This window comes from Triticum urartu, unplaced genomic scaffold (assembly GCF_003073215.2).
Source record: "Triticum urartu cultivar G1812 unplaced genomic scaffold, Tu2.1 TuUngrouped_contig_6633, whole genome shotgun sequence".
NCBI lineage: Eukaryota > Viridiplantae > Streptophyta > Magnoliopsida > Poales > Poaceae > Triticum > Triticum urartu.
In genome coordinates, this window is record NW_024117410.1 from 1 (window position 1) to 8,832 (window position 8,832).

The 8,832-nt window shown below is 44.0% G+C and overlaps 1 pseudogene; it reads left to right on the top strand.

The window, feature by feature from the left end:
* Positions 1–4,251: 4,251 nt before the first annotated feature.
* On the top strand, positions 4,252–8,586 carry LOC125530885 (annotated as a pseudogene).
* Positions 8,587–8,832: the final 246 nt, after the last annotated feature.

Below are 8,832 nucleotides of genomic sequence, written 5' to 3' on the forward strand. Positions count from 1 at the left end.
GGGCTGCAACGGGGACGATAAGCGAGTGGCCGGCTCAAGAGGAGTCGTGCAGCGGAGGCTGCGGACCAGACGGCCGGAGACTAGGGACGGAGCCTAGCAGCGGCGGCAGCGAGGATGGAGCACGCACAGAGTTGCATCATGTGGGAGAGAGGCTAACCTAGCATCTGATACCATGTTGGATAATGAGCAACTAACTTTCACTGAGGGCCAAAGTCCTATACATATACATGTGTGGTAAAGTGAAAGAAACCCCTTATACAATGGGATACACAGAAAAAAGATTATACACATCTAACAGCCTACACCAGTGGACACATATATACCATTATTATGCATAGACTTATTTTTGAAGAAAATGTGAGGTAAACTTTTAGACTTCCCAGGCAAGTCCACTAATCAGGAGTTTCTTATTCGCTGCATGCTTTCTTCCCAGGTAATTTCGGAATACAAGGAGCATGTGAAATGCCACTGGCTAGCTTTGAGAACGGCACTCGAAATGTGTGCACACCAAACGCCTCACCTCCACCGCCATAAAAGCGGAGCGAGCATCCTCTTGGTACCTTCTCCTTGGCTTCTCCGAGGCGCACTGGCTAAAAACCCTCCTTCTCCTCTCTCTCCGACTCCTCTGCTGCTGCTAGGCTTCAGGCCCGGTTGGGAGGGAAGTCAGGCGCCACGGCGAAGACGACCACCGGGCGGCGCCGGCGAGGTGGAGCATCTAGCTAGTAAGCGCGGGTTTTTCTTATTAATATTAATCTGTGCCCGGGGCTTCGGTCTGTTCGTGCGGATTCCGGCGAGCGGGGGACGAGCCGGTGGGTCGCTCGGAATGGGGTTTCTGGTTTTGGGGGGCGGGCTTTGGTCTGTTCATGGCTTCATGCGCGCGGTTCGCGTCTCTGCTTCTGTAGGAAATTGCGGTTTTTCTAGGGAAATTTGTTGTTTCTTCTGCGGCGTTCCTGGGACGCGGAAATGCATGTGAGGTACAGAGCGATGCATGTGTCCCAACTAGCGCTCATGTACGCACCACATGCATGCTTGAGGCCACCATAGTGGGCTTCTTTATCTTGGGTACTTACAAATCTATCAGTTGTCCAGCTACTTTAATTTCTTCACTGATAAGAATTAGCGAAAAGGTTGGAGGAGGACCTTAGAAATCAATCAGTTGTCCTACTTTAATTTCTTAGAAATCAATCTGTGACGCTAGTTTGTCCCTTCTGTTGCAGAGTGATGGAGGAGGACCCATCGGTCCCTGAAGGTGCCATCCAGAGCATTAAGCTTAGCCTATCCAGCGAGCATGAGATAGTACGTTCTTCTTCTTGTTGATTTTACTATTCATGCTGGCATGTAGAGATATATGCATGCTGAATTAAAAACATTGGCAATATGATCTCTCACATTACTCATAATAAGGGAGCACAGTTGAGAGAACTGCTTCTGCATGCTGTCTAGATGAAAATTCTTATTTCTGTTTCATTATTATCTGAAATCATTCAATGTGATTGGTATATGCTTTCAACAGTTGCAATAACTTTAAATTTGCAAGATAAATGGCCCTGGGAGCACCCTATGGGCCTATGTGCTATAGATAATATATTAGTATTGAGTTCTGACATTTTAATTTCCTTTCGTGGACCATTGATACAGGGATATTGTCACTTGTTCAGTTAGCTAAGCTATAAATGTGGATTTCATGGACTGAATTAGTACTTGATGTTGCATGCTCCTCCATCCATATGGATTGATCTTTTATTTTTTTTCATGTATAATCATTTAATTAATGGGTATATTCTGCACAGTGAAGATTTTTATAACCGTATTTGTTATACTTTTGCAAGGAGTATTTGCATTTTTGAACATTACTGATATGCAAAATTTTATGTTCTGCAGCGTACGTATTCTACAAATGACTGTCCTGTTACTCAACCAAAACAGCTTAGGGATTCTTTCCTTGGCTTACCACTCGAAACAGGAGAATGCAACTCATGTGGTGCCTCTGAAAATGGCAAATGCGAAGGTTCTAAAACAAAATCTTATTAGTTTTCTTTCATGCCCCAAAACATTGTCCTCTAGCACTCCAGGATCCCCTTTTCTCTTGTTACTAATAAAGTCAATATGACCTTCTAGGGCATTTTGGGTACATTGAGCTGCCTGTACCTGTATATCATCCTTGTCATGTTAGTGAACTTAGGCAACTACTGAGCTTGCTATGTTTGAAGTGCCTTTGTATCAAGAAAGGAAAGGTATGTATAGGTCAAAACAGCTTATAATATTACTATATATTTTATTCTTCTATACAGATTTCCCTGTTTCAATCTAAATCTAGATATTTCATGTCTCAGGTTAAGAAGAGCAATGGAAAGGAAAATGTGTCGGCATGTGACTGTCAGGTACTTGTGAACTCTAATAAATTCTTCTTATTCCCTGAATTTGATAGATGCAGTACTTTACTGTTGGACTATAGCACTGCGTATATACTCAAGCAGAAGCCAAGTAATCGTCCAATTTATATAGATTAATCACTGGTCTTTTACTTAAACAAAAGTCCGGTAGGCGAGCATATCGCACACCGCTTGTTTTATAGTGTTGGCTTGGTAATCTCAAGTATGATTTCAGGTTCCTTGTTCTTTTGTCTTTTCAGTTTATAGTGAATGCACATAGGTGCTAATTGATTGGGAGGTTCTTTTCTCTAGAGAAATAGAATATCATAATAGTGTACTTGATTCAGTTTTATTTTGGTATGTGATATGTTGTCAGCGGAATTTACTGTTCACATAATCCACTAATGCCATCGGTTGAGAATACTACTGAAACTTGGAAGAAATATATAGTCAACAACCATGGCATCAGGGCCATTATTTTTGTTTTCACTCAGTGAATGGCTTCCTACTTTACAGCCTTAGTTGCTGCTAGTTTTGTGCCAGCATGCTTACTACACAAGTGCGTTCTGGACAAGTTCCAACTGATGTTTCCCATCGTTATTTCTTTTATAGGATCTCCCGGCTTTATATTTGAAGGAAATCAAGATAGAAGATGGTTCCCCGCAAAAAAGGAAAAAGAAAGCAGAGGTTGTATTTCGTTTAGAGTTGAGAGCACCCCCAGAGGAACATATGACAGAAAGCTCTTGGAACTTCCTTGACAAATATGGGTTTCACTATGGTGGAGCCTCCCACTGTAGGGTATTGCTTCCCGAAGAGGTAATAATTTCATCTTGTTCTGTTTTCAAGATGTTGTTGTATAGCATCTTCTTGGACAACAAAGATCCAGATAACCATGTGTTTATGTACACCCTATATAAGTTTGGTTGCAACTTTATGCTGTTTGAAACGTTTTGAAAAATCTCAAGAAAATTAGGATGCAATATATCCTGGTACAATCTTGCACATCAATAGGTGATGTGTGTACAAACGGTACCTAATACATGTGAAATATATATATTTGCTGGTACGTTTTTCCGGTGTGAAGCAATACCCTGTATGACCATGCCGTTTGGATATCTGTCCATCGCATTTTGAGGCCTCAATCATATGGTTTGAAGGATTATCATAGGAAAAACATATGAATGGGGATTCCGGTTCACAGTTTCCTATAGATCTATTTGGTTTGTGCGGAACGAGTACATGAATTTCATAGAAATACTATTCGTTTGTTGTGTTTTTTTGGGAACTACACATTCACTGAAATCTCATCATCTTTGCGTTGGACCGATGCAATGCAATTCCTTAGGACGACAATGTCATCCTTTCACATACATACCCTACTTAGGGCATCTCTAACGCCGACCCTCAAGCCGCCCGCATATGTCCACACCGTGGAAGCCATCCAACATGGACCTGTATTGCTCCGTCGAGCGGTCCGGGTGCACTTTTTCCCGCAAACCTCACGCGCCCGCGTGCGTCCCTGCTCGGCGCTAGCTGCCCGCATTCATGCATCACGTATGTTGTACGGGATGAATATCTACCACGCCTGCTCAATGCGTCCATCCGTATGCCACCATTAAGCAGGCTCCCTGACCGAGGAACCAACTCCGGTGCCACACATTACCGCACTCGGGCGCTTGGCCTCACCGATATCCGCTATTTAAAGGCGGCCACACCCGGCTAGACTCCACGCCACAACTCCTCCTCCCTTGCACCACATCCATCATGATAGCGAGCGGGAATGCTCTGTGGGAGAGCCTATCGACGGAGACGAAGCACGAGGTGGCCGCCCTTGCAGCCGCCTGGTCAGTCCCGCCATGTGAGGCGGATCGAGCTGGGCATGCCGGCCAGCTCGCCTGAGGTCTTTGACGGCTATACGGCGCTGGACCACGCGCCAGTGCATGCCGGACTCACCATGGAGCAGGCGCAGGCGCACTACGTTGCCACCATGGCGATGAAGGATCAGCCTGCACCGGCTCCTATGTTGGTGTTCCGGCATGCAGGCACAGGAGGAGCAAAGGTACAGCCTGTTCCTCGAACTGGCGGAGGGCCAAATCAACGGCGAGCACGCAAGCGAGGCGGCCATGGCAGGTGGACAATGACGAACCATCCACGCCCATCATCGACCTCACGTCCACCGGTGCCGGCGACGGATAGGTCATGGACTCCTACGAGGATGAGTAGGGAATGGGAGGCGGCAGGGCATTGTGTCCCAAGTGGGTCGGCCCGTCTCCCATGTTCTACTCTTCCCCGCCGGAGACCGCACCTCCAGTTCTCGGGTCTTGAACCCCGCCGCCGTTCATGGAGACGGCAGATGGAGGACGTGGTCGCCGATGCAGAATACAAAGCAAGTGGATGACAACCACAACCGAAGGATAGGTTTTCACAGCGTTTTTTGTTCTAAATGTCTGAAATGTAATGAAATTCCATCGTGTTTGCATGAATGCCTTTCGGTTTATATGAAAATTTGCCGTGTTTGCCTGAATTATGTCTGATTAGTGTGAACCGTGGTTGAAATGTATGCTGGCAGCATTGGATGGCAGCCTTCGGCATCAATGTCCACGGACTGCCTCACCCTCTGTCCGCGGACAGATGGCGAAGCAAATTAGCGGGTTAGCGTTGGTGATGCCCTTATAGGGCTTGTTTGATTTGCCCTGGCTGAGTAGAAACAACCTTTGGCCCATGTTGTGCAACTAGTTTGGTTGTCAGCATAGCACCGCTGAGCAGTTTTCTGCATATTGATTGAGCGCCTACATATGTAGTTTAGGGGTGAGCAGATTCAAATCATAACTGTTTGGTTTTGTGCAATGTGTTGTTCTGGCCACCTCTTTCAAACACGGTGACCTTACCATCACATAATAAGCACACATCACATGAACATCACACTTGCCGGATAAGACTGTTCAGTTTTACAACCCTTGGTAAGGTCAATTACCTTGAAATGATATTTGGGGTGGTACATTATGGAATGTTAATCTCATGAGTGATACCCATTCTTTACCCCCTGAAAACATGGTAATGTCTAAAGGTAGGATCACAGAACCCGAAGCCCAAGGGCTCACAGTTACTTGCCCCTTTATTTTTCTTACCAAGTCACCATTTATTTATTTTTGTATCCAGCAACCTACTATCCCATTCCTCTATTATTTTCCAGGCTTTTAATATATTAAAGAAGATTCCGTATGACACAAGAAGAAAGCTAGCTGCACGGGGATATATTGCTCAATCTGGATATGTGATGAAATATCTCCCAGTACCGCCTAACTGCCTCTATAATCCAGAATTCACAGATGGGCAAAGCATCAAGTCCAATGTGAGTTTTATTCTGTGCATTTCCTTGATCTTTGTAAATTTACTCACTGGTTTATACCTTCCCATATTGTTTTTCTTCTTGTTTCAGGCCATCTCTATATCTTTGTTGCGGAAGATAGTTGAAAAGATAGAGAAGATAAAAGAATCAGCATCTGGTTCCCCAAACTTTGAATCATATGACACTGAATCAACTGAGCTACAATTTTCAATCGGCCAATATATACAGGCCAGGGGTACTACAAAGGTATGTGTCATGATTTGGAAGCAAACTACCTTTTTTGGCATGAATGGAAGCAAATTACCTAATTATTCATATTTACATGGTGCACGAATTAAATAGGTGCAAGCAAACTCTAGCTCATCAAATGGACCAAGTTTGAGTCAGACTGTTCAAGTTCGCTTCTAAATTATCACCTAGTTATTAATTATAGGATTACAATCGGTTCCATTGAACATGGTGATGCTTGTGTGTATATGACAAAAAGTTAGGAATGTTCACAATATGATTGTGTCTGTCCTCTTCTGAGTGTCAAGAAAATTTGGATTTTCCATAGAATCATATGGAAGAGCTTTCTCGGTTCTTGACCACATATTTTTTAACCATCAGCATGAGGGAACTCCAGCACCTTCTCAGTGTTCTTGGTGTGCTGATGAAAGAAGCACCTGCTAGCGATAGTTTACCAGCGCCATTTGCATTTATGTTCTGATCAGATTCATGTATGTCTATTTAATCGTTCAATGACTTCTGTTTTGAAGGGTCCTCAAGGTGCAAAGGGATTTGCAGCTAGCACTGATTCATCTCATTCGTCAACAAAAGAATGGCTTGAGAAGATGAAGACATTGTTCATCAGCAAAGTGTCAGGATTTTCATCACATAGTGTGCTTACTGGAGATCCCTATATTGGAGCAGATGTAGTTGGACTGCCTTTTGAAGTGGCAAAAAGGATAACTTTTGAAGAACCGGTTACAGACATCAACATACACAGATTGCAAGAGGTTGTTGACAAGGGATTGTGTTTGTCCTATAGAGATGGCCAAGCAACATATGCAATCAATGTAGGATCGAAAGGATCACCCACTCTGAAAGTGGGTCAAACGATCAGTAGAAGAATAGTTGATGGTGATGTTGTTTTCCTCAACAGGTCACCTAGTACTCACAAGCATTCTCTGCAGGCATTGAATGTATACATCCACCATGGTCATACAGTCAAGATAAATCCCCTACTATGCTATCCGTATGGAGCAGATTTTGATGGTGATTGTGTACAGATCTTTTATCCTCGGTCACAGTCTGCAAAAATTGAAGCATTGGAGCTTTTCAGCGTGGAGAAGCAACTGTCTAGCTAACTAACGACAGCTTGCTAGCTCTGAAACTCATGTCTTCAAGAACCATGTTAAGCAAAGAATCAGCAAACCAGCTGGCAATGCTCCTGTCGCTCTCTCTTAATGCACCTGCTGTGATCCAAGCTTCTGTTGCCTTCACAATTAAAAAAATAATATAAAGTGCGTTGCCGGCAGAATTGACTTGTGAAGGTGACAGCACTGTCATGAAACTTGATCTTGAGAAAGAATCCCTTCAGGCCTCATTTTCCGATTTGGTGTCCTCCATTATTTGTATTAAGGGCCCGGGAGATGCGCTCAAGTTTTTGAATGCGCTGCAGCCCCTTTTCATGGAGTTCCTACTACTTGATGGTTTTAGTCTAACTCTGCAAGATTTTAGTGTACCCAAGCTTCTGTTGGAAGGAGCACAGGAGTGTATTAAAGAACAGTCTTCTGTATTTGAGCAGTCAAGAAGGTGCTTCAAAAGCCACTCTGTTGACTATAATCTCAAGAACATCAAAGAGAAAATTTCATATTTTGTCGTGAAATCATCTCGTCTTGGTCTTCTGTTTGACCCAAAGAGTGACCTTTTAATGTCGAAAGTAGTTCAGCAGCTTGGTTTTGTTGGTCTGCAGCTGTACCGTGAGGGGAAGTTGTACTCAAGTCGTCTGGTGGAGTCTTGTTTCTCAAAACTTGTTAATAGACACCCACCAATTGGAGATGGAATTCAACATGCTCCAGAGGCTTATGGTCTTGTGCAAAGTTCATATTTCCATGGTCTTAATCCTTACGAGGAGCTAGTATATCTACAAGAGAAACTATTGTCCGCTCCTCAAGAGGTTTGCCAGAAGCAGGAACTCTGTTCAAGGGTCTAATGGCCATCTTGCGGGATGTAGTTGTATGCTATGATGGAACTGTGAGAAACATCTGCAGCAATTCAATCATGCAACTTAAATACAAAGAAGATCCAAGTGCTATAACTCCTGGAGAACCGGTTGGTGCCTTAGCTGCCACTGCTATCTCCAACCCTGCTTATAAGTCTGTCTTGGATGCTTCTCAGAGTAATAATACTTCATGGGAGTTGATGAAGGTAGTAATTACACTGTAAATTGCTCTAGTCACTATTATGTGCATCTGTATCTCAAGCTATGTTGTACCTACTGCTAACATGTTCTTAACCAAACAGGAAATACTACAGACAAAAGTTAGCTATAAAAATGATGTGAAAGATCGAAAAGTTATCCTGTTTCTGAATGACTGCTCTTGTCATAAGAGTTTTTGCAAAGAGAAGGCAGCTATTGCAGTGCAGGGTTGCCTAAAGAGAGTCACATTAGAGGATTGTACCACTGATATCTGCATCGAGTATGTATATCCATGCCATCAGTTCTAGAGTTAATTTGATACATTGTTTTTAGTATCTGCTGTCATTTGTGCTGAATAGCACGAACATGACATTTGCATTTCCAGGTATCAGAATCAAGATAGTTCGTATGGAATTTCAGAAGCCACCCCAGCATTTGTTGGCCATATTCATCTTGAAAAGGTATTGTGATGTTTTTTTTAGTTATTCACATACAGGCTGCGTTGTTTTATAATTATATATGATACATACAACAAACGTATGGACGAGGGCCTAATCCCCCTCCCCCTCGCGTCTCCTCCCCCCAGGCGGCGCCAGGGGCCCCGAAACCCTAGCGCCGCCAGCTCCCCCTTGCGCCTCCTCCTGCCCCCGCCGCCGCCGGCGTGGGCTTCGGTGGCGGGGGGGCGGGGGCAGCAGGGCGGTGGGTGG